The sequence below is a fragment of the Sciurus vulgaris genome (genome assembly GCF_902686455.1).
Source record: "Sciurus vulgaris genome assembly, chromosome: 8".
Classification (NCBI taxonomy): Eukaryota; Metazoa; Chordata; class Mammalia; order Rodentia; family Sciuridae; genus Sciurus; species Sciurus vulgaris.
This window is the reverse complement of record NC_136468.1, coordinates 52513960-52538644: the sequence shown is the minus strand read 5'-3', so window position 1 is coordinate 52538644 and position 24685 is coordinate 52513960. Positions and strand designations below refer to the sequence as shown.

General features: G+C 38.0%; 1 protein-coding gene across 3 annotated transcripts in view; it reads left to right on the top strand.

The window, feature by feature from the left end:
• CDK14 (cyclin dependent kinase 14) overlaps window positions 1–24685 on the top strand; it is a 603169-nt gene that overhangs the window by 35839 nt on the left and 542645 nt on the right. The window contains exon 1 of one of the 3 annotated variants that reach the window (XM_079152096.1): window positions 5384–7927. The exons of the other annotated variants lie outside the window; for them this stretch is intronic. The gene's annotated coding sequence lies outside the window, so the exon portion shown is untranslated. Of the gene's footprint in view, window positions 1–5383; window positions 7928–24685 lie in introns of those variants that run through there. 3 annotated transcript variants of the gene reach the window in all.

Sequence of the window (24685 nt, the reverse complement as noted above, 5' to 3'; positions counted from 1 at the left end):
AAAAATTTGTTAGTTGTAGATAGACACAATACCTTTTATTTTATTTATTGATTTTTATGTGGTGCTGAGAATCGAACCCAGTGCCTCACATGTGCTAGGCAAGTGCTCTACCACTGAGCCACAACCCCAGCCCCATGAATGAATATTGATAAATTAAAGAAGACAGCCACAAAGGATCAAATATTGTATAATTCTGTTTATATAAAAGTAGGTTAATGGTTGCTTAGGGCTGGTGGGAAGATATGGTGGGAGGATGAGGGATTGATAGCTGGGGGGCATGGACCATCTTTTTTGAGGTTATCAAAATGCTCTAAAACTCTATTGATATTTGCACAGCTTTATGAGTATATATTGGTCTTTGAATTGTGTGCTTTAAATGAGTATGTCATATAGTATATAAATTTATACTTTAAGTTATTTAAATAATGGTTTTATTTAAAAGATGAAATGTTTATAATGTGAAAAGTGGCACACTTTTCACCCCTAAAAACTTGTGATCAGCTGATCTCTATGTTACCTTAAAAATTTAAAAGCAGGCACCATATTTTTGTAGTCTTAAATGATCACTTTAATGGTTGCATAATATTTCCTTGAGGAAGCAGGATACTGTGGTCAGTCTCCTCCTATGTAAGTACTTCACTTATTTTCATATTTTAAATGATGAAAATTTCTGACCACATTAGTTTCTTCTTTGGACAAGACTGTGGTTTACTCTCAGGTATGAATAGATTGCTGAGGTTTTAAATAGGTATTGCTATGTTACTTTCCTTTTGGGTTGAACCAATATTTAACCTTTAAAACATTGTTAACTATTTTCTTAAGTATATAGTGTTGTTTACCATTATTAAAAATTGCATTACATTATGCTTTGACTATTCAAGTAAATTGCTTTTAAAACTGTGTTTGTTTCCTGTTACTACCTCAACAGTGATGACTGTCCAGTGTGCTGGTGCATGTCTATATTCCAAACTACTCAGGACTCTGAGGCAGGAGGATTACAAGTTCAAGGACAGCCTCAGCATCTTAGTGAGATCCCGTCTCAAATTAAAAAATAAAAAGGGGGTGGGGAGTACCTGTAGCTCATGGGTTCCCTCCCTAGTTGCCCCCCACCATGTGATAAATGTGCTGATTTGTTCAGTGACTGTTTGCTGAAGAGCTGTTCTGTATCAAGACTTGTGTCAGGTGCTGGAGATGGGAGGTACAAAGATGAAAAAGTCTTAACTTACGCATGCCAGTAAGCCACATATTTCCTGGGGAAATTAATTAATTACAGTAGGTGAAATGAAGGCTTCATTTGAAGAATAAAAAGTATTTAAGGAAGAACCTGGGGTATATGGCCAACATAGAATGGAGAGGGGTGGATATGTATTTATAGCTTGAAATATGAGAGGGCCTTTGCTGGGTGTTGGGATTAGGAGCCAGGAGAGGACATTCCTGGTGGTTATGAGCTAGATAGTGGGATGGGGGCAAGAAATTCCCTCTGACCAAAGCATGTTGCCTTTCCCATTTATTCATTACTATGTGTAATTGTTTTTGTTTGCTCATTTCTTTTGTTGCTATGCATCTGTTCTTTGCATTGCATGGAAATAAGAATGGGAGTTTAATTTTTTGTCACTTTCAAGATTTTTCATTTAGTCTATTCTTTGACTTTTTTAGTTCTTGCTCACATTGGATTAAGATGACTTATTTTGATGTGTACTATATGGATATTTTAAAATTTATAACATAATTGATTTAGCTGACCCAGCAGTAGCAAAACCCTGTGTTGGAAAGTCATTTTCCGTGTAAATGATGAGAGGAGATATGGCCTTTATAGAAGTACTTAAGGTTACATGAGGTTATAAGGGTTAAAACAGGATTATTGTCCTTATAGGAAGAGATATCAGAGATCTTTGTCTGTCTGTCATATGAGGGCATAAATGCAGACATGTGCAAGCCAGGAGGAGAGTCTTCATCAGGAATGGAACCATTATTCTTAGACTTTCCCACATCCAGAACTGATAAATTAAGTTTCTATTTGAGTCACCCAGTCGATGGTATTTTGTTGTTGCAACATGAATAAACTAAGACAGTGTTAGTGATAAGAAACATAATAATTGTTGATTGCTTAGTACGTATCTACTTGGTTTTCCACATAGTAATTATTAAGTCATTTCTGTATCTCCATTTTATAGGAAGGGAATCTAATGATTAGGTAAATTATCTCAGGCACAATGCTGGGAAGATGATCTGTGGCTCCTTGCTGAGCTTATGTCTAATTTGAGAAAATAGTTCTATGCAGTTCATTTCAATACTTTAGGGTATAAATGATCTAACAGTAACCACATGTAGATTACAGAGTGTTTTCTGCTTAAATAAGTTTGGGAAACTTTTATTGTCTTCTTGGCAGATCATATTTAATGTTCAAGGCTCTGAGAAATTCTGTAGTGAAGAATTCTGTTTAACTTTACCTCTGTTTCTTAGAATGCTTCCTGGGGGCATCCCTGGTGATAACCTGGAGAACAGTGTCTCATGGACACCAGATTGCGTAGGGCAGTGAGAGTGGTCATTAGATTCCTGAACTGACCACCAAAGGCCCATTTAATTTATAATGCACTAAATGTTTGATGAGCATATGTGTAAGTCAGTTTTCTGGCACTGTGACAAAATACCTGAGATAAACAACTTAAATGGAGGAAAGGTTTATTTTGGTTCGTGGTTTCAAAAGTTTCAGTCCATGGTCTGCTGGTCCTGTCACTTTGGTGCTATGGTGAAATGAAGCATCATGGTAGGGAGTGTGTGATGGAGTGAAACTGCTCATATCATGGTGTCTGGGAAGCAAAAAAAAGGAAGAGCAAGCCACCAATGATCTAACTTCCCTCAACTAGGTCCTGTGTTCTAAAGGTTCTACCACCTCTGAATAGAGCCATTATCTGGGGACCATTCAACATGTGAGCTTTTTGGGGACATTTAGGATTCAAACCATAATAGCATATATATTTATTAAAATTTATTGAATTGAGTTGGGCATAGTAGCATATACCTACAATCCCAGTTATTTAGGAGGCTGAGGCAGGAGTTCAAGACTAGCCTGGGTAGAGAACCTCTATTTTAAAATAAAAAATAAAAGGGCCTGGAGATGTAGCTCAGTACCACACCTTCCCTTGCTAAATAAATAAATAAACAGAATTAAAACTGTAATGAGAATACATGTTCATGTTACTTAAAAAATTGTTTTGAATTAACTTTTCTTTTTGAATAAAGACTAAGTGAAAACTGCAAGGTAGATATTTATGAACTTTGGACATTTTACCTCTACAAAAAGAAAGTAGATGCCTATAAAAATGAGCTTTTTTGATCTCAGTGAGTACAAAATGTAGCAGGTCTTCTACAGGACAGAAAGAATGATGGTCCAAATTTCATGGAATTTATATTGTGTGGAGATGTGGAGATTAAGAGTTATATATACATGTTTTCTTCTGTGTATCTCTCCCTCTCTATGTATATATCTATATCTATATATCTATATATTCCTGTAGACTATCATAGTTGGAAGGCTTTCTGCATGTTATATGTTTGGATATTTGGCATTTTCTTGACAAGTCCTTAGGTTATTCAGACATTGGTGTTTTGATTTTAGAAAATGACTTTGATCCTATGCTTGGTTTATGTTTCAGTCTGCAAATCACTCATTTCTAATTATTATTAAGAGAATGAGTTCCTTGAAACAACTATAAGTTTTCTAAAGAGGATGGTTAATTCTGTAATTTTCCTCCATTTTTCTGTAGCTCAAAAGCAATTTTAAGATTTAGATCTTTCCAGGTTTGAACTGGAAGAGGGCATGAGTCTCTGAGTGGAGGTGTGGGTGGAGTTGTTTGGAGGGCTTTCTGTCTAGTCTCATGATAGCACTGCTTAGATAATCTATAAGGAAAACTCTAGTTATTACCTTTCTATTTAAAATAGTTCCAAACACATAGTTGATGATACTTAAAATGAATCTTTTTAGGCAGTTATTATTTATTTAAAGTTAGATGAACAACAATAACAACCCCCCTCACCCTGCCACTTCCCCTTATGATATTCATTGCAAAACCATTTTAAGAGACAAAGGTCTCATCTTTAACACATTGGCCAAAAGAGAAAAATGATGTTCTTTTTTGGAAGCATTTTGCCCTACTTTAATTTGTCTTCTATGCCACACAGTGAGAGTAATTAACAGCCACTTGCAACGCTTCTTTGAAGCACATCTTGGATCTGGGACATGCTCTCAGTCTCAAAAAAGGTCTGGTCAATGGAGAAGAAAATCATAGCTGACGGTTGTGGGTGGAGTCAGGGGGCAGAAGCAGCCAGCTTTCTGACAGCAGTCGAGTGCTCTCGGTTACTTTCACCAGCTAGTCAAATGGAGACTGTCTTCTTTTTCTTTCTTTAACCTCACTGCTCTTTGCCTAAATACTCAAAGACAGGCGATTCCATCACATTTCATGATTCACAAAGCTTAGGGCAGGAGGACGTTCATCTCCTAGATGCCTGGGGTTGTCGAGTTAGTTAGTGGTCTGCATTAAGATGGTAAGGGGAATCTCTGTTCCCTAATTAGTGCTAGGCGCACTGACAGTGTGAAGGACCCTTTTCCTTCTTGAGGTGATTTGTGGCCGTCAAATGTGCCTGTGTGTGTTTTAAGCCCAAAGCCACATGATGAACTGCACTGTAAATTAGTTCAGAAGTAGCTATCGCTTAAGCCTTTACTCTTCTGTTTTCCGTATAAAGCTTATCTTTTGTTTTATAAAAAATGAAAATATATATTACAAAAGAGCTATAATAATATAAAAGGTTTTCCTCTTCCCTTCAAGCCCCTCCTTTACTCTAGAGGTAACTATGAGCAGCATTTATAAAACTGCTTTCAGACATTTTCTTTGCTTACATGTCCTTTTCCTCCTTTTTTTTTCCTTGAAAACACATATCTTGTTTTTCTTCCAAACAATATATCTTGGAAGGTGTTTTGTATCCTCAGATGTATAGAGCCAACGTGTTCCGTTTATGGATTTATGCTGCTAATCATTTGGTTGTCTATTATTTGTTCACCCATTTCTAATTGGTGAACATTAGTTTTATACAAGTTCTGTACTTGCACACAGGAATGGACAGCTTTGTTCACAACTGTAAATACTGAGCCACAGAGGCTATGTATGTTTAAAATGTGCACACAGCCGCATGTCATGGAGTGACACATTCTGAGAAATGCAATGCATCATTAGGCAACTTCACTGTTGTGTGGACATCATAGAGTACTTACATGAACTAAGATGACTGTGTTGTCACTAGGCAGGTAATTATTTGTTTTTTGTTTTTTTTTTTTGCTTCCTTTTAATATTTTTATTTGTGCATTATAATTATGCACAATACTGGGATTCATTGTGGCCTGTGTACATGCATGTAGCATAGTTTAATCAATTTCATTCCTCAGTACCTCCCCTTTTCCATCTGTCTTTGCTCCCCCTCAGTCCCCTTCCTCCACTTTCCTTGTCTTGCATTCTATTTTTGAGAGATTCCTTTTTAATTCTGTTTTTCTTTTTAGCTTTTGCTTATGAGAGAAAACATTTGACCCTTGACTTTCTGAGTCTGGCTTATTTCATTTAGCATGATGTTCTCCAGTTCCATTCATTTATCAGCAAATGACATAATTTAGTTCTTTACGAGTGACTAAAACTCCATCGTGTATATATACCACTTTTCTTTACCCATTCATCTGCTAACAAATACCTAGGCTGGTTTCATAACTTGGTGGTTGTGAATTATACTGCTATGAACATTGGTATGTGTGTATCACTGTAATATACTGATTTTAGTTCTTTTGTGTAAATACCAAAGAATGGAATTATGGTGTTCCATTCCTGTTCTTTTGAGGAATAATCTCCATACTGATTTCCATGATGGTTGTACTAATTTGCAGTCCCACAAACAATGTATAAGTATTCCTCTTCCCCCACATCTTCACCAGCATTTATTATTATTTACATTCTTGATGATTGTCATTCTGACTGGAGTGAGAAGAAATCTCAGTGTAGTTTTAGACAATCTACATAGGTACAGTCATTTGATCCTCCATAAAGGTGCCAAAAACATATACTGAAGAAAAAACCAGCCTTTTTAATGAACAATGCTGGGGAAAACTGGGTATTCATATGTAAAAGACTGAAACTAGATCCCTATCTCTCACTCTGCACAAACGCCAATTCAAAATGAATCAGAGTCTCCTCAGTGGTTCATGCCTGTAATCCCAGTGGCTCAGGAGGCTAAGGCAGGAGGACTGAGAGTTCAAGGCCAACCTCAGCAAAAGTGAGGCACTAAGCAACTCATTGAGATCCTGTCTCTAAATATAAAAAAATAGAGCTGGAGATGTGGCTCAGTGGTCGAGTGCCCCTGAGTTCAATCCCCAGTACCTCCCTCCACCCTCTGCCCCATGAAAAAGAAAAAGATCTAGAAATTAGACCAGAAGCTTTGCAACTGCTGGAAGAAAACCTAGGGTCAACACTCCCAACACATAGGAGCGGGCACTGACTTTCATAACAAGAAACTCAAATCTCAAGAAATAAAACCAAGAATCAATTAGTGGGATGGAAAAAAAAAAGCTATTCACTGCAAAGAAAACAAAGAGCATGAAGAGAAAGCCTACAGAATGGGAGAAAATCTTTGCTAACTCTTTCTGACAGAGGATTAGTATCTAGGATATAAAGAACTCAAAAACTTTGCACCAAAAATAAATAAATAAATAAATAAATAAGAAATGGGCACATGAACTACACGACATTTCTTAAAACAATACAGATGGCCAAGAAATATATGAAAAACATGTTCAACATCCTTAGTTTTTAGGCAGTGTAATCTTATGGGATGCTTGTTGTCTATGTGATCTGTCATTGTCTGAAATGCTGTCATGCAGTGCATGATGTATACTGCCCAGATTTTCTAATGCAATGCTCTGATTCATACCTTATCTACAATGTCCACTTTTTATCTTTACCCTTGTGTTTTCCGAAATACAGATTTTTCTATCAGGCTGATGAAAATTAATGCTTTTTTAATTGTCTTAAATTTGAATTTCTTTCATTATCGGTGAAGGCGGAGCATCTTTTCTTTTTGGTCTATAAACCATTTTAATTTTATTCCTTGTGGACTCTAGGCCACTTTCAATACTTAGCTTTACCTGATGAGAATTACTGCACCGCTTTGGGACACCCAGAGATTTGTGTCTCAGAACCTTCTTAGTGTTACTAGCAGCCCTTGGAGGTCATCTGTTTCCACCTTCCAGTTAGGTAAGAAATATTTTCATAACCTCTGTGACTTAGTCTTTGATCATCTGCCTGAATGCTTCCAGTATTAGGGGGCTTAAAACCTGATGGGCATCTAATTCCTCTGTTGGCTTTAGTTGACAGAAAATTCAAGATATGTTAAAAGAGTAATTGAATAGAAGAAGAGTGTGGGAGCAGCTGGACTCTTTAAATAAACCACATTAATGGAGCTATAAGATCCTTTCAGGCCCAATCTGGGGACCAGGAACAATGTGTGGTTAATGAATCCTGTCCATTTGACTAAGGAATGAGAAATATAATCAAGGAGAGTCCTCTGAGGATATGTTAGTTGTCTGTTGCTATATAATAAGTCATCCCTAAACTTAGAGCCTTAAAACAACAATAAACATCTGTTCTCTCACAGAGTCCTATGGGTCAGGAATTTGGGAGTGGCTCACCAATGGTGCTGGCTCTGCTGTCTCAGAGGTGCAGTCAAGATGTGGTTGGAGCTGCAGTCATCTGAAGGCTTCTCTGGGCCAGGAGGTCCGCGTGCACAGTGACTCACTCACATGGCTACTGGCAGAAGGCCTCAGTTCCCTGCCACATGGATCTCTCTGTAGGCTGCTTGAGTATGCTCACATTCTGGTTGCTGGTTTCTCCCAGTGAGTAATCCAAGAGAAAACACAATGGAAGCCACATGTCATTTATGATCTTGGAAGATACACATTGTCATTTTTGTATCATTACACAGGTCAGCCCTATCAGTATGGGAGGGGACTATGCATGAGTGCGAACTCTGGGAGACAGGGGTCACCGGGGGCTTTCTTAGAGAATGGCTACTTACTGGCCCCAAAGATTCATGTTTTTCCCAACAAACTATATTCACTCCCATCAAGGCCCCAAAGCTCATCCCAATATACAGTCCAACTCTTTGTGTAGAGGATGAGGAGGTATTTGAACAGATTTTGGAAACTGGGACTCTATTAAGAATTTTCTTTTGTTGGAAGAAATTGCTGGATTTAGGCAGTGTTCTCAATTATAAAAGAATTTCTTTATGCTTTGTCCTAAGAAATTTCTGGCTCAAATAAATAGGAAATAGATTTATAATCATGACAGGGGAATGGAGTTCTAGTGCAATATTCCAGCTTATTTTTAGTCAGAAAAGTTTTATGACATTCACTGGTTCTTAAATATGAGGTTTAGGTTCCTGGAAAACCCATATTGGAGAGTTTTCAGTTGAGGAACTTGAAACCTAAGAGGGAAAATGTGAATATCAAAACTGTCCTGACTATTCAGTTGTGGTTTTAGCTTCAAACCTGCCACTTTATACTTTGTTTTGTGAGACTGGGTCTGAAACTGCCAATTACATTTCCCAGGTTCCTCTGCCAGCTGGCTTCCTGTTTGTTTCTGGCAGTAGGAGGCACTGGTGGAGGACTGAAATGTAGGAAGAAGAGGAAGAATGAACTTTGCTGTTGTTTTTAGCTCACGTCAGCGTTCTCCTGGGCCAGCTATAGCTCTTGCATACATTTTCTTTTGAAACCTTCAGTGCCAACTTTGTCATGATCCCTAACCAAGGTGCAAGTAAGAGTTACATCATGTGTGTTCTGTCCCCCGACTCCAGTAAGAGTCCCATTAGCCGTCCCTTCTTTGAGTACCCGAATTCTGATAATTCCACACCTTCTTTTGTGTTTCTTGGGTTGGGGGCTGTTCTAGCATTGTGTAGTATTGGGTTATTTGTGTCCCCCTTTTCACTTACTCAGTCTTCCAGGACCTATGTAACTAGCTTCCTGTTATTAAATCCCTGCCAGTTAAAATACCTCATGTCTGAGATTTTTGCATGTCCACTGACCAGAACAGTTATTATGGTTTCTAGAAACTTCATCTCTTCCCAGTGACATGTTTGTTATTAATTTTTCTTTTTGGCAAGGTTGTAATCATGCCAAGAGGCCACTCTTTTCTCCATCTGGTCTTTCGTCTACATATTTAGTGCTTTTCTGATTTTTAATGCTTATAACTGTTAACTCCATTTCACGATCTGGCCTCATGGAGTAGCATCCTACTTCCTTTCTCCATAGTGGTTTGAGAAATGCATGCTATCCTGGATGCTGAGCAGTTTTGTTTGTTCTCTTTAACCCAGGTACTTTAACACCAGGGGGCCTGCACTGTGTGTCCTTGGCGCTGCCAGCTCTGCCTGCCTGAGCTCCTGCCACCTGAGCCTCTTCTGCGCAGTGCTTAGTGGCCTTCATCTCAGAGACTCTGTTCACCAGTGGGCAACTCCAGCACTTGCTCTTATTTCTCCTCATCTTCCTTTATTTTTCCCTAGAGTTTTATTCATGCTCTGCCATCTGCTTTATTTCTCTCTTCTGTTCTTAAACCCCATTTCCCTCTTTTCTTATTATCCCCAATTGGAATGATTGATAGTTTGTATATATTAAAATTTGAAGCACTTGCTGAGAAGGTATATCTGTTGAATGACTTGAATTTTATATAAGGAGACCTCCTGCTTGAGGAAGCATAATTATGTCAACTTATGACTCCAAGGAGCTCTTCATAGACCTAAGGAAAGAGCTCGTGATTTCATTAATTGCACTTCTGTTCTCAAGGTTAATACATCGATCAAGGCTTTCTACCTTTATTGCAGGGCCTATGTGTTTCTTTAGTCAACACCTGCCTGTTGCCTTTGTTTACACAGCACTGTTCAGGGAGCTGCCTTGGGGGATGGCAGTGGAGTCAAATGGCCCAGCTCTGGCCTGTCTTGTAAGGCTTTACCACATAGCTGGGGAGAAAGGAAATGTAGCTTAAATAGCAAAGGGATCAAAATAACTATAAGATGACATGATATAAATGGTACTTAAATATGTGCTGTGGGGCAGATGATTACGGTGCTTCCTGTACACAGGTGCTGAACACTTTATGTTTTCTTATTGAATCCTTAGGACTCTGAAGTAGTCACTGTAGTTAGTGGTATTTGCAAGTGTTGACTCTCAGGTTTAGAGGTTAAATCCTTTGCCCAAAGATACCCATCTGCAAGAGTGCAGAAGTTAGGATTTGAGCCTTAAGCTGGTCCAGATCAAAGATCATAAAAGTAGAAGAGAAGGTCACACATGCTTGTGCCTGTGCTTATATGTGTGTGTTTGAGGGATGTCTCCTGTTTGCTCCCCTGGCTCCCTTCTCCATGCTTCTCTACCCTGCTTTGTGCTCTGGGTATCTGACCTGTGTGGATTTCCCTGCCCAATACCCTGCCCTATGGCTTCCAGCCAGCTTTGACCAGGGTGAATGAACTCTGGAGATTAGAGAATGATGTTGGATGTTTATTCCTCCAGCTCTTCTCTACTGGGCTCCATTGTTGACTCCATAGTTCTCTGTCTCTGTCTCACCTTCTCTCTTCTACCCACCACCTGCTAGATTTCAGGAATCCTTTCATCCCTTGATTCTTCCAGCACAGAGAAGTTAACCATTCCTTGTCTTAAGCACAAACTCTGCCCACCACTTTGAAACTCTTTCCTTGGGCTGGGGATGTGGCTTAGTTGTAGTGTCCTTGCCTAGCATGTGCAAGTCCCTGGGTTTAACTCCCAGCACAGAAAGAAAAACAAACAAGCAAAAAAACCACAGTCATCCCTTGATCAAACTCAATTTGAATGTTTCAAAACCAATTTGAGTATAGCCTGCATTTCTGCTGGGACTGACTGATGTGGGTAAAAGGCCTTCCTTCCCTTCTCTCTCTTTCCTTCCATCCTTTCTCAGTATGTTCAGCATTAATGATAAGAAATAGCTAAGACATGATCCCTGTCCTCAAGGAACTACTGTAAGTTAGAATGTGATTCATAATAACGGAAATGAAAACTTGTGATGTACTTGAGAAGTAGAGTGACTGAGGGGAGAATCTAACACATGGTATTGGTTGATAATTTGGTGGGAAATGCAAATTCACAGATTGGTTGCTTGTTCTGTCTACCATGGATATTAACACCTCTTGGGCGGAATTGATTTTGCTTGATAAAACAACACTAAGGAGAGTGTGAAGTCTTTTAATGAAGTGACTAACTGAAACTTTGATTTTTAGATCTTATAATTTCACCAAAAAAAAAAAAAAAAATTCACCATAAGAGATGTCCATCAAATAAAATTCCTGACTTATGTCTCTGGATTTAAGATGCATATGAAGTTTGGAAAGGCTTATCGGTGTTTTTAAAAATCTTTTCTCAATTACTAGACATAAATTTGGAGCAATTTTAGGCTTACAAAAAATTGTAGAGAAACCATAGCGAGTTCTCATATCAACTCCTTTATCCCTCCAATTTCTTCTGTTCTGAATGTCTTGCATTAGTATGGTACCTTTGTTATAATTGATCAACCAATATTGATTTGTTATTAACTGAATTCCTTAGGGTTGCTCTGTGTTGCTCAGTTCTAGGAGTTGTGACAAATGCATTCCATGTATTCACCATTATGGTATCACACAGAATAATTTCAGTGCCCTAGAAACTTGCCTGTGCTCCGCCCATTATTCACCGCCGCCTCCTTGCCCTGGAATCCCTGCCAACCACTGATCTTTTTATCATCTCTGTAGTTTTTCCTTTTCCAGAATGTCATGTGGTTGGAATCAAATAGTATGCAGCCCTTTCAGACTTGACTTCTTTCACTTAGAAATATGCATTCAGGTTTTTCTTTGTCTTTTTATGGCTTGGTAACCAATTTCTATTTATCGCTTTATAATTTTGCATTGTCTCAATGTACCACAGTTTATTTACCCTCTTACCAATTGGTGGATATCTTGATTGCTTCCAAGTTTTGGCAATTAGGAATATAGTGGCTATAGACATTCTTGTGCAGGTTTTTGTGTAGACGTGTTTTGGATTGGTGTCCCAGGATTTAAGATACATGAGGAGTTTGGGAAAGGGATCAGGTTTTTTAACACCCAGGAAAAAAAGCGTAGTTCTTGTCTCTGCCAATGTTAGTTCTCACCCTGTTACAGTAGCTTGGCTGGTTACACTAGCACAGAGAACATAACAAGAACATAACATCAAAATATAACATGGGAATGAAAGTATTTATGAAGTAAGCTACCTATTCTCAGATAGAAAGCACAGTCTCTAAACCTGACAAAGGGACTTCTTTGAATTAATCAAAGCCCAGGGCAGATATTGACTTCCTTGCCAGGCACACTGAGCCTTAATTAAGTTATTAATTAATCATATACTTGTGTATGAGCTCAATGTAGAGTCAAAACCCAACCAAATATCTGACATAAAATAAATCAAGTATAAAATACTTATTTGATTTATAATTTTACACTAGTACTTTACCTGATAACTTCTCTTTCAAATTGAGAACACTGAGCACATTACAAATGCGTATCTAGAGTATGGACACATCTTTGGGATGTTAATGTGGGTCTTGCTTGCTTTTGAGTTAGCAAAGAGCCATTCTTTCAAGACTTCCTGTGGCCACTGATAATTCTGCCAAGGGGTTTGACATCCTGGCGCTTTGCCAGTCTTTCTTCAGAGGCTTTGCCTCATGCTAAACCTCCCTTAGAATTTCTAGGGGTCTGCTTAAATCTTCTGCTTCAGTGCATGTTGATGTGGAGCCAGAACATGTAAATTCCCATCTGAAAACTGAACTTGAAGTGGTGTGACTTCAGGAAAGCCACTTTAACTTTTTGTGTTTTGGAGAATACCAGTCCTTTTTCTGCTGTCTGGGGATATTATAAAGGTGGATTAGCCCATGTTTTTAAAGCTCTTACAACTCCCAGGGGAAAGTGCTTTGCAACTTCCAGGCATAATTACTGGCTTATTCCAGCTGGAATAAGGCAAGCAGAATAAGCACTCACTTTAAAGCCAAATGCTCCCCCTTTTCTTCCAGGGACTCCATTTAGCTTCTCTCTTCAGAGGGGTAATTTATCTTTAATGTGGAAGCATTTGAACTGTAGTGAATATTTTAATCACTATTCAATAGTCCCTCATAAATCTGGATTTATTATTGTCTTGGTATCTGAACCTAAACACATTCTTACACAGCAGTCCAGAATCTTCCTTAACCTAAATTGAAGTGAACAGGTGCTTCACACTCTGGTTTCTAAAGAGCATCCAGAGCTTTCTGATCTGGACTTGCCTGGTGAATGGAGACATTCCAGTCCTCAGTGTTGTTCAGGTAGCTGGAGCATGCATGGTGACAACAGAAGTGAGCCACGCTGATGAATGACTTTCTGACTTGTTATAACTACTCATAAAAATCATAAACCAGATGTTTTCCTTTTAATGTACAAAACATACACAACTAACAATAGTGAAATAGTCACTTATAGAAAATGACTGTGGCTGAAATATGACACAGCATCTCATTGTTCTTGGAGACTTAAGCCTTCTACTGACATCAACAGGATCATGTGAGCTGGAAATAGTCACAGAGAAATAGATATTTACAGTGTTTTCTGAAAAATTTCACTTTATGGATTAAAAATTGTCATCACAAACATGTGGTTGATTAGAGATCTCTGTTTCTTTTTTATTCCACTTCTCCTTTTTATTTGGTAATATAGGAGACAATCACATTTTGTGTGTTGAAAGTGCTTATTCTACTGTCTAGACCATTAACTGTGAAAAGGACTTTGGTTGTACTTTGAGTTCTTTTTAGCTCTTGTTTAAAATACATTTTTCAAATATTTCCAATGACTATACATCAATTTAACATTTTCTCCATTTTTTGTTGTCTTGACAACACTTTTAATAGTTGCTACTACCAATTTGTTATTTACTTCTTATTTTATTGAGACTTAATATTTGTCTTTATGAGAAGCGTTGTGGTATTTCAGTACATGTATAAATGTATAATAATCTAATCAGTATTTCTAGCTCTTTGACTATTAATGATTTTTATGTATAGGGAATTTCACACTCATATTCTTCATTTTCTTTTTTTGATTTTTTTTTTTTTTTTTTGGTACTGGGGATTGAACCCAGAGGTGATTTACCACTGAGCCACATCTCTAGCCCTTTTTATTTTTTATTTTGAGACAATCTCATTAAGTTGCTTAGGGCCTCACTAAGTTGCTGAGGCTGGCCTTAAACTTGCAATCCTCCTGCCTCAGCCTCCTGAGTTGTTGGAATTATAGATGTGTGCCATTGTTACCAGCTCCTATTCTTTTTTATAGTCATTTTGAAATGTATTATATATTGTTCTAACCAGTAGTTACCCTGTTGTGCTAACGATGATCCGGAGTGACTCCTCCACTCTGTTTTTGTGCCTCTTTTTGAACTTCTTTCCAAAGGTTCCTCCTACCTACTGACCTTCCTAGTTACTCTACTGACCATTGTTCCATCCCATTCTTTTATAAGATTTGACTTATTGGTTTCCACAAATGAGTGAGAACATGTGGTATTTGCCTTTGTGTATCTGACTGATGTTAACAATTTCTTAAACTAGAGTGTAAAAGTTTAAAGCAAAATGTAAACATGTAATTTGAACATCTTTAATTCTCTTGTGATAGTACAATTGTTGAGATCTATATGAATTCATCTGTTGGTATTTTTCTGCTCGACCCATATTTTGGCTCTAGATACTTTTTACTATTAAGTACCTGAAATGTGGTTCATGGGACTGAAGAACTGAATTTTTAATTTCAGTTATTTAAATAAGCACATGACTAGTCGCTATTGTATTGACAGTACAGTTCAAAGGAATCATTTGGATTCTAAAGGCTTAAACTTTATCTTAATGTTGTGGCAGACTTTTAACAACAAAAATAAAAATTTATTGAGCATGTTTGCTTCATGCTAGTGACATCATTGAATATTTAGTTTTTAATCACAGAACACCAAGAGCTCCTGTTTTCCTGTAAAGAAACCAAGGCACAGTGAGATAAATAACTTGGCCAAGGACATAGAACTGTTCACCTTTTTGCTCTTTCTATTTTACATCAGGACCTAACTCAGGTTCAAACTGTAGGTTCAATTATTTTGCCAAATGATCTTAATCGGATGTTTTCCTATGATTAGATCAAGGTTTTCCAGTATTTTCATCACCCTAAAATGAAGTTCTATACCCACCAGCAGTCTCACTGCCCATTCTTCCCTCCCCAAACCCCTGAAAATGACTTATATCTGTCTCTAAAGATTTTCCTGGTATACAGATTTCATATAAATGGAATAATGTACTGTTCATACAGGTTGATGTAACATAATACTTTAGACTGGGTACCTCATGAACAACAGAATTTTATCACCTACAGTTCTGGAGGCTGTACATCTGAGATCAGGGTGCTAGCACGGTCAAGTTCTGGTGAGGGCGCTCTTACTGGTTGTAGAACTGCCGAATTCTTTCTGTGCACTCACAGGATGGAAGACTGTGAGTGCACAGTAAGAGTTGGCTGTTCGATAACTCTGATCTCCTCTGTTCTTTATAAGGCCACTGATTCCATTCATAAGGGTTCCATCTACATGATCTAATTGTATTCGAAAGGCCCTGTCTCCTGCTACCCCATTGAGGATTAGACGGAAACATAATGAATTTTGGGGTGGGGAGCACAAACATTCAGACCATGGAAAATATTATCTAGTCTTTTGTGGTTGAGTTCTTTCATTTACCATGTTTTCAAGGTCTATCCATGTTGTAGCAGGTGTCAGTACTTTCTTTTCATGGTTTAATGGAATTCCACATATGGACATGGCCACATTTTGTTTTTTCGTTGATATTTAGGTTGTTATTATTTTTGGCTTTGAATAATGCTGCTTGCTATAAACCTTCACGTACAGGTTATTACAATATGTTTTGCTTAGAGTAGAATTACTGGGTCATATTTCATTCTCTGTTTAGCATTTTTGAGTTAGAGGTAGTTTGTTTTGATGTGACTGGTTCTTCATTCTTCCAGCGGTTTATGTCCATTAGTGAATTAGTCCTACAGCCGAGTATAGATTTAAGACAATAATAATTAAAAAAACAATTGTATATTGGGTAGTCTCATTTAGTTATGTTTTAAATGTTGTTTTTTAAATAATTGAAACTTTTTTGGAATTCTGCACTTGCTATTAATGATGTTGGGGATTAAAAAAAAAGTATGACAGTCTTCCTTCTTGTCCTTCTTTGTACTTTGTTGGAAAAAACAAATATGTAGGTTGTTGTTTATCAGTGTAATGTAGACAGCAGGAGTCCATAGGTTGATAGTGGAATTTTGGTCAAAATAACAATTTGTACTTTTTTGCAAATATTAAAAATATCTTGGAGAAACTTATGACCTCAAAATAGTACAATTATTCCTGTTAGTTTATAGTGTTTTCCTACGTTTTATTACATTCAGACCCTAAAGGGTTAGACTGCATGCCTCTCCACTGATCTGTCTGCAACATTGCAAAATTTTAAGGCAACATAGCTTTTTTTTATTAAATAAGTAGACATTTCTTGCTCAAATGACAGAAATCCAAATCTATGTTTAAAAATACAGAGTTTAGTAATTCCACATACATTGCCAGAAATGATATTATTGAAAATAGGGTCTGGTTGAATTTGGCCTGTAAGAATATTACCGTAAATTGCAGTACAACTAAGTAAAAAAGAAAAAAAAAACCTGTATGTTTTTCCAATTTTCCCTGTTTTATCAAGGAGCTTATGCAAATAATGGCATAAGGCAGAATGAAAAAAAGTTTTGGGAATGGTACAAAGGGCTGTGGGAGAATCTCAAACAGTTCCAAAGAACTCAGCAGTCGGAGGCCCTTGTAGGGGTAGTATCCTAGAGCCGAACTGACTCATACACACTTTCTCTCGCTCTCTATTTCTCTGTAAATCTGTGGGGTTCATCTTAACAGTAGAAGTACAACCTTAATACTCTGGATCCCTTAATTAGGAAATTCTTGTGATATGGATACAGATTGGGCTTAAAATTTAGATAGGGGATTTGAGAAATTATTTTAGTTGGGCTTCTCTAGAGGAACAGAACCAATGGAGTGTACATATAGTTATAAGAGGGGCTTTGTTAGATTGGCTGTCACATCAGAGACTGATGGTCCCATAATGGCTGCAGGCTGGAAAACTGAGACACCAATAGCTACTCAGTCTGAGAAACTGGAAGCCTCAAAACAAGAGGGATCAATGATGCAGCCCCAGTTTTAGGTTGGAAGCTCCCTAGGGAGTGACTGCAAGTCCATGTTTGAAGGCTGACAAATCTGGAGTCTCTGGGTCACAGGCAATGGCAGTAGCAAAACTGCACCTGCCCAAGAACACTGGGGCTGTGTGTGCATGCATGCACCTGTGCATGTGGAAGCTTCTTCTTCCTCTTCATGTTGCATCCAGGCCCCAGCCTTTAGGTGGGGTCACCCACATTCAGGTGGATCTTGCCCCCTCAGTTTGCTGACCCACATGCCAATTATCTTTGGAAACACTGTCACAGACACACCCGGAAGTGTGTGTCACTAATTTTCTGTGCATCTGTCAGTCCAATCAAGTTGACAACCAAGATTAACCATCATAGAACTCAGTGGCATAAGTGATGTAAATGTTTGACCTATTTAAGAGAAGATAATGGTTTAAAGTACCTCTGTAATAAAGGATCCATGCATAATCATTCCAAGCAACATTTATCGAGTATGTGGAATGTTGAGAAAGAACAGGCCCAGCACAGAATATGATTCTAGCATCAGTTTCCTGGTGTCAGATATACCTTACCATTTACTAGCTCTGTGAAGTGGGTAAGTTACTTAATTTCTCTGAGCCTTAGTTTCTTCTTCTACTAAAATTGGGAAATAATCTTGCCTACCTTTTAGCATTACTCTGAGGATTCGACTGTGTCATACACAAAAAAATAAATCTATACGTGGTTACTGATAAATGCTCATTAAGTGGTAACTGTTGTTAATATGTTCCCAGCACAGTGTTAAGGGAAGTGGAGAGATAAATAAGAATTTCGGGTGTCAAAAATCTTAGAGACCATCAAATAATACAGTATGTGTTTATATATACATACAACTTCAGCATAATATAGCATAAATAGGTGCATATTTTCTTAAAAGACAAAACATCTTTTGCAAAATATATGTTGGCAAAAGTTGCTTGTGCCTTCTGCTGCTCTTTTTTTTTCCTAGCTTCATTTTTATTGTAAAATTGTGCTGAGCAGGGCCACAGCAGTGCACAACTCCAGGTACACCTCTTAGAGATGGTTTATGTAAATTGCTCTTCCTGGAATTGTGCTGTATGGCCTGCACAGCCACACATGGAGGTCCCAGTGCTGAATTTGACTCTTGGTCGTGCTGTTGGAACATGTCAGTACAAGTTTTTGGAAGATGTGATAGTCCTATTGATGAAATTGGGCCTTTAACTGGGATAGGATCTTGAACTACAAATATTTGGATGGCATTAACCCAAACTCACTTGGTAATCACCCAGATTATTATGACTGACATGCCTGTTACTGGCATGCCTATTATGACTGGTTTGAAGACTTTCTAACCCTTGTATGCTGGTACTTCACTAAGCATTCTTTACTTTATTTTATTTTATTTTATTTATTTTATTTTATTTTATTGTAAACAAATGGGATACATGTTGCCTCTCTCTTTGTACATGGCGCAAAGGCATACCATTTGTGTAATCATAAATCCACATACAATAATGTTGTTTGATTCATTCTGTTATTTTTTCCCCTTCCCCCCACCCCTCCCATCCCTCTTTACCCTCTATACAGTACTTTCTTCCTCCATACTTGCCCCCCTCCCTAACCCTAACTCTAACCCTAACACTAACCCTTCCCTCCCCCCCATTATGTGTCATCCTCCACTTATTAGCGATATCATTCGTCCCTTGTCTTTTTGAGATTGGCTTATCTCACTTAGCATGATATTCTCCAATTTCATCCATTTGCCTGCAAATGCCATAATTTTGTCATTCTTTATGGCTGAGTAATATTCCATTGTGTATATATACCACAGTTTCTTTATCCACTCGTCAATTGAAGGGCATCTAGGTTGGTTCCATAGTCTGGCTATTGTGAATTGAGCAGCTATGAACATTGATGTGGCTGTATCTCTGTAGTATGCTGATTTTAGATCCTTTGGGTATAGGCCAAGGAGTGGGATAGCTGGGTCAAATGGAGGGTCCATTCCAAGTTTTCTAAGGAATCTCCACACTGCTTTCCAGAGTGGCTGCACTAATTTGCAGCCCCACCAGCAATGTATGAGTGTACCTTTCTCCCCACATCCTCGCCAACACCTGTTGCTTGTATTTTTGATAATCGCCATTCTAATTGGGGTGAGATGGAATCTTAGGGTGGTTTTGATTTGCATTTCTCTTATTACTAGAGATGTTGAACATTTTTTCATATGTTTATTGATTGCTTGTACATCTTCTTCTGTGAAGTGTCTGTTCATTTCCTTAGCCCATTTGTCGATTGGATTATTTGTATTCTTGGTGTAGAGTTTTTTGAGTTCTTTATAGATTCTGGAGATTAGTGCTCTATCTGAAGTATGATTGGCAAAGATATTCTCCCACTCTGTAGGCTCTTTCTTCACATTACTGATAGTTTCCTTTGCTGAGAGAAAGCTTTTTAGTTTGAATCTATCCCAGTTATTGATTCTTGCTTTTATTTCTTGTGCTATGGGAGTCCTGTTGAGGAAGTCTGGTCCTGGGCCGACATGTTGAAGATCGGGACCTACTTTTTCTTCTATAATCTGCAGAGTCTCTGGTCTGATTCCAAGGTCCTTAATCCATTTTGAGTTGAGTTTTGTGCAGGGTGAGAGATATGGGTTTAGTTTCATTCTGTTGCATATGGATTTCCAATTCTCCCAGCACCATTTGTTGAAGAGGCTATCTTTTCTCCATTGCATATTTTTGGCACCTTTGTCTAGTATTAGAAAGTTGTATTTATTTGGGTTTGTGTCCGTGTCCTCTATTCTGTACCATTGATCTACCTGTCTATTTTGGTACCAGTACCATGCCGTCTTTGTTACTATTGCTTTGTAATAAAGTTGAAGTTCGGGTATTGCGATACCCCCTGCTTCATTTTTCCTGCGAAGGATTGCTTTAGCTATTCTGGGTTTCTTATTCTTCCAGATGAATTTCATGATTGCTTGCTCTATTTCTGTAAGGTACGTCATTGGGATTTTAATTGGGATTGCATTGAATCTGTATAGCACTTTTGGAAGTATGGCCATTTTGACAATATTAATTCGGCCTATCCAAGAACATGGGAGATCTTTCCATCTTCTAAGGTTTTCTTCGATTTCTTTCTTTAGTGTTCTGTAGTTCTCATTGTAGAGGTCTTTTACCTCTTTTGTGAGATTGATTCCCAAGTATTTTATTTTTTTCGATGCTATGGTGAATGGGGTGGTTTTCATAATTTCTCTTTCTGAGGATTCCTCACTTATGTATAAAAATGCATTGGATTTATGAGCATTGATCTTGTAACCTGCCACTTTACTGAATTCACTTATGAGTTCTAACAGTTTTCTGGTGGAATTTCCTGGTTCCTCTAAGTATATAATCATATCATCCGCAAATAGGGATAGTTTGAGTTCTTCTTTTCCTATTCGTATTCCTTTAATTTCCTTGGTCTGTCTAATTGCTCTGGCTAGAGTTTCAAGGAGGATGTTGAATAGAAGTGGTGAAAGAGGGCATCCCTGCCTTGTTCCAGTTTTTAGGGGGAATGCTTTCAGTTTTTCACCGTTTAGAATGATATTAGCCATGGGCTTAGCATAGATGGCCTTTACAATGTTAAGGAATGTTCCCACTATCCCTATTTTTTCTAGTGTTTTGAGCATGAAGGGGTGTTGTATTTTATCAAATGCTTTTTCTGCATCTATTGAAATAATCATGTGGTTCTTGACTTTAAGTCTATTGATATGGTGAATTACATTTATTGATTTCCGGATGTTGAACCAACCTTGCATCCCTGGGATAAAACCCACTTGATCGTGGTGCACTATCTTTTTAATATATTTTTGTATGCGATTTGCTAAAATTTTATTGAGAATTTTTGCGTCAATGTTCATTAATGATATTGGTCTGAAGTTTTCTTTCCTCGATTTATCTCTGTCTGGCTTGGGTATCAAGGTAATATTGGTTTCATAGAATGAGTTTGGGAGGGTACCCTCCTCTTCTATTTCATGGAATACTTTGAGAAGTATTGGAATGAGCTCTTCTTTAAAGATTTTGTAGAACTCAGCTGAGAACCCGTCTGGTCCTGGACTTTTCTTTGTTGGTAGGCTTTTGATGACCTCTTCTACTTCATTACTTGAAATTGATCTATTTAAATTTTGTATGTCCTCCTCGCTCAATTTAGGCAATTCATATGTCTCTAGAAACCTGTTGATGTCTTCGAAATTTTCTATTTGGTTAGAATATAGATTTTCAAAATAGCTTCTAATTATGTTTTGTATTTCAATCGTGTCTGTTGTGATATTTCCTTGTTCATTCCGAATTTTGGTGATTTGGGTTTTCTCTCGTCTTCTCTTTGTTAGAGTGGCTAAGGGTTTATCAATTTTGTTTATTTTTTCAAAGAACCAACTATTTATTTTGTCAATTTTTTGTATAGTTTCTTTTGTTTCAATTTCGTTGATTTCAGCTCTGAGTTTAACTATTTCCTGTCTTCTACTACTTTTGGTGTTGGTCTGTTCTTCTTTTTCTAGGGCTTTGAGCTGAAGTGTTAGGTTGTTTATTTGTTGATTTTTACTTCTTTTATTGAATGCGCTCCATGAAATAAATTTTCCTCTAAGTACTGCTTTCATAGTGTCCCAAAGATTTTGATATGATGTTTCTTTGTTCTCATTTACCTCTAGGAATTTTTTAATTTCCTTCCTAATATCTTCTGTTATCCATTCATCATGCAATAGCATATTGTTTAATCTCCAGGTGTTGGAGTAGCTTCTGTTTTTTACTCTTTCATTTATTTCTAACTTCAAACCATTATGATCTGATAGAATACAAGGTAGTGTCTCTATCTTCTTGTATTTGCTTACATTAGCTTTGTGGCATAATATATGGTCTATTTTAGAGAAGGATCCATGTGCTGCTGAGAAGAAAGTGTATTCGCTCTTGGTTGGATGGTATATTCTATAAATGTCCGTTAAGTCTAAATTATTGATTGTGTTATTGAGATCTATGGTTTCTTTGTTCAATTTTTGTTTGGAAGATCTGTCCAGTGGTGAGAGAGGCGTGTTAAAATCACCTAGTATTATTGTGTTATGGTCTATTTGGTTTCTGAAATTGAGAAGGATTTGTTTGACATACATGGATGAGCCACTGTTTGGGGCATAGATGTTTATGATTGTTATGTCTTGCTGATTTATGGTTCCCTTAAGCAGTATGTAATGTCCTTCTTTATCCCTTTTGACTAGTTTTGACTTGAAGTCTACCTTATCTGAAATGAGGATGGATACCCCAGCTTTTTTGCTGAGTCCATGTGCATGATATGTTTTCCCCCATCCTTTCATCTTTAGTCTATGTGTATCTCTTTCTACGAGGTGAGTCTCTTGCAGGCAACATATTGTTGGATCTTTCTTTTTGATCCAATCTGCCAGTCTATGTCTTTTGATTGATGAGTTCAGGCCATTAATATTCAGGGTTATTATTGAGATATGATTAGTATTCCCGGTCATTTGGTTCATTTTATTTATTTATTTATTTATTTATTTATTTATTTATTTATTTATTTATTTATTTATTTTGAGACGACTTGGTTCTTCCTTTATTTGACAATTCCTTTAGGATGGTTCCTCCCATTGCTGATTTGTTTCTTTGTTTTTCATCTCTTCCTCATGGAATATTTTGCTGAGAATGTTCTGTAATGCTGGCTTTCTTTTTGTAAATTCTTTTAGCTTTTGTTTATCATGGAAGGATTTTATTTCATCATCAAATTTGAAGGTAAGTTTTGCTGGGTATAAGATTCTTGGTTGGCATCCATTTTCTTTCAGGGCTTGAAAAATGTTGTTCCAGGCCCTTCTAGCTTTTAGGGTCTGGATTGAAAAATCTGCTGATATCCGTATTGGTTTCCCCCTGAATGTAATTTGATTCCTCTCTCTTGCGGCCTTTAAAATTCTGTCTTTATTTTGTATGTTGGGCATTTTCATTATAATGTGCCTTGGTGTGGGTCTGTTGTAATTTTGTATATTTGGAGTCCTATAAGCCTCTTGTACTTGATCTTCCATTTCATTCTTCAGATTTGGGAAATTTTCTGATAGTATTTCATTGAATAGATTGTTCATTCCTTTGGTCTGTTTCTCTAAGCCTTCCTCAATTCCAATAATTCTCAAATTTGGTCTCTTCATGATATCCCATAGTTCTTGGAGATTCTGTTCATGATTTCTTACCATCTTCTCTGTTTGTTCAACTTTGTTTTCAAGGTTAAATATTTTATCTTCAATGTCTGATGTTCTGTCTTCCAGGTGTTCTATTCTATTGGTTATGCTTTCTATGGAGTTCTTAATTTGGTTTATTGTTTCCTTCATTTCAAGGATTTCTGTTTGTTTTTTTTTCAATATCTCTAACTCTTTATTGAAGTGATCTTTTGCTTCCTGTATTTGCTCTTTTAACTGTCGATTGGTGTGATCATTCAGTGCCTGCATTTGCTCTTGCATCTCGTCATTTGCTTCCCTGAGCATTTTAATTATGTACATTCTGAACTCCCTTTCTGTCATTTCTTCTGCCATGCTGTCGTTGGGTTTCATTGATGTAACCTCTAGATTTGTTTGCAGCATTTTCTTTCCTTGTTTTCTCATATTGTTCAGGTATCAGTTGACCGCTGTGATATTGCAGATTTCCTCTATTGTCTTATAATATCCCTGAAGATTTCTATTATATCCCCTCTTAGTCTTCAGTAGCCTGAAATCTTGGAGGAAGTTGATAATGCAGTGCTCCACAAGGGAGCTGACTCCCTAGGGGTGGTGGCCTTCTGGTGGGGTATATTCCCTGCTAGTGGGCAGAGGTACCTTCACTTGCTGATGAATGGTCATCCAGAAGGGAAGTAGGATGTGGGCTGATGCAAGACCAGTTTGGGCCTGTGTCTCTGATTTTACGGTCCTTTTGGGAGAACCTCACCCAACAGGGAGGAGTCACCCGGTGGGGAGGTCTCGCTGGTCGGTTTTCCTCCCAGAGGTTCCGTTCAATTCACAACTACCGCCTGGGCTGGGCAGCCTTCTTCTGCAATGATCCCAGGGACCCGGACCTACCTCCTGGGCCTGGAAGCCTCACCCTTCACAAACGAATCTCCTTTGGCTGCCTCTCCTCAGAGAAGCTGCCTGCAGTCCTGGAGCCTTCGCTCCGCCCCTCAGTTTGTCTGTGGGGCCCTTCCACCAAGAAGCCGTCTAGGACCCTGCTCTGCACTTTTCGCCTGGCTATGCGGCCCCTCCTCTGAGCAGCCACCTGGAGCCCCTTACAATCGCTCCGAGTCCCAGTGACCCGCCACACGCCTTTTCCTCCGGCAGACACCTGTTGTTCCGTGCCGC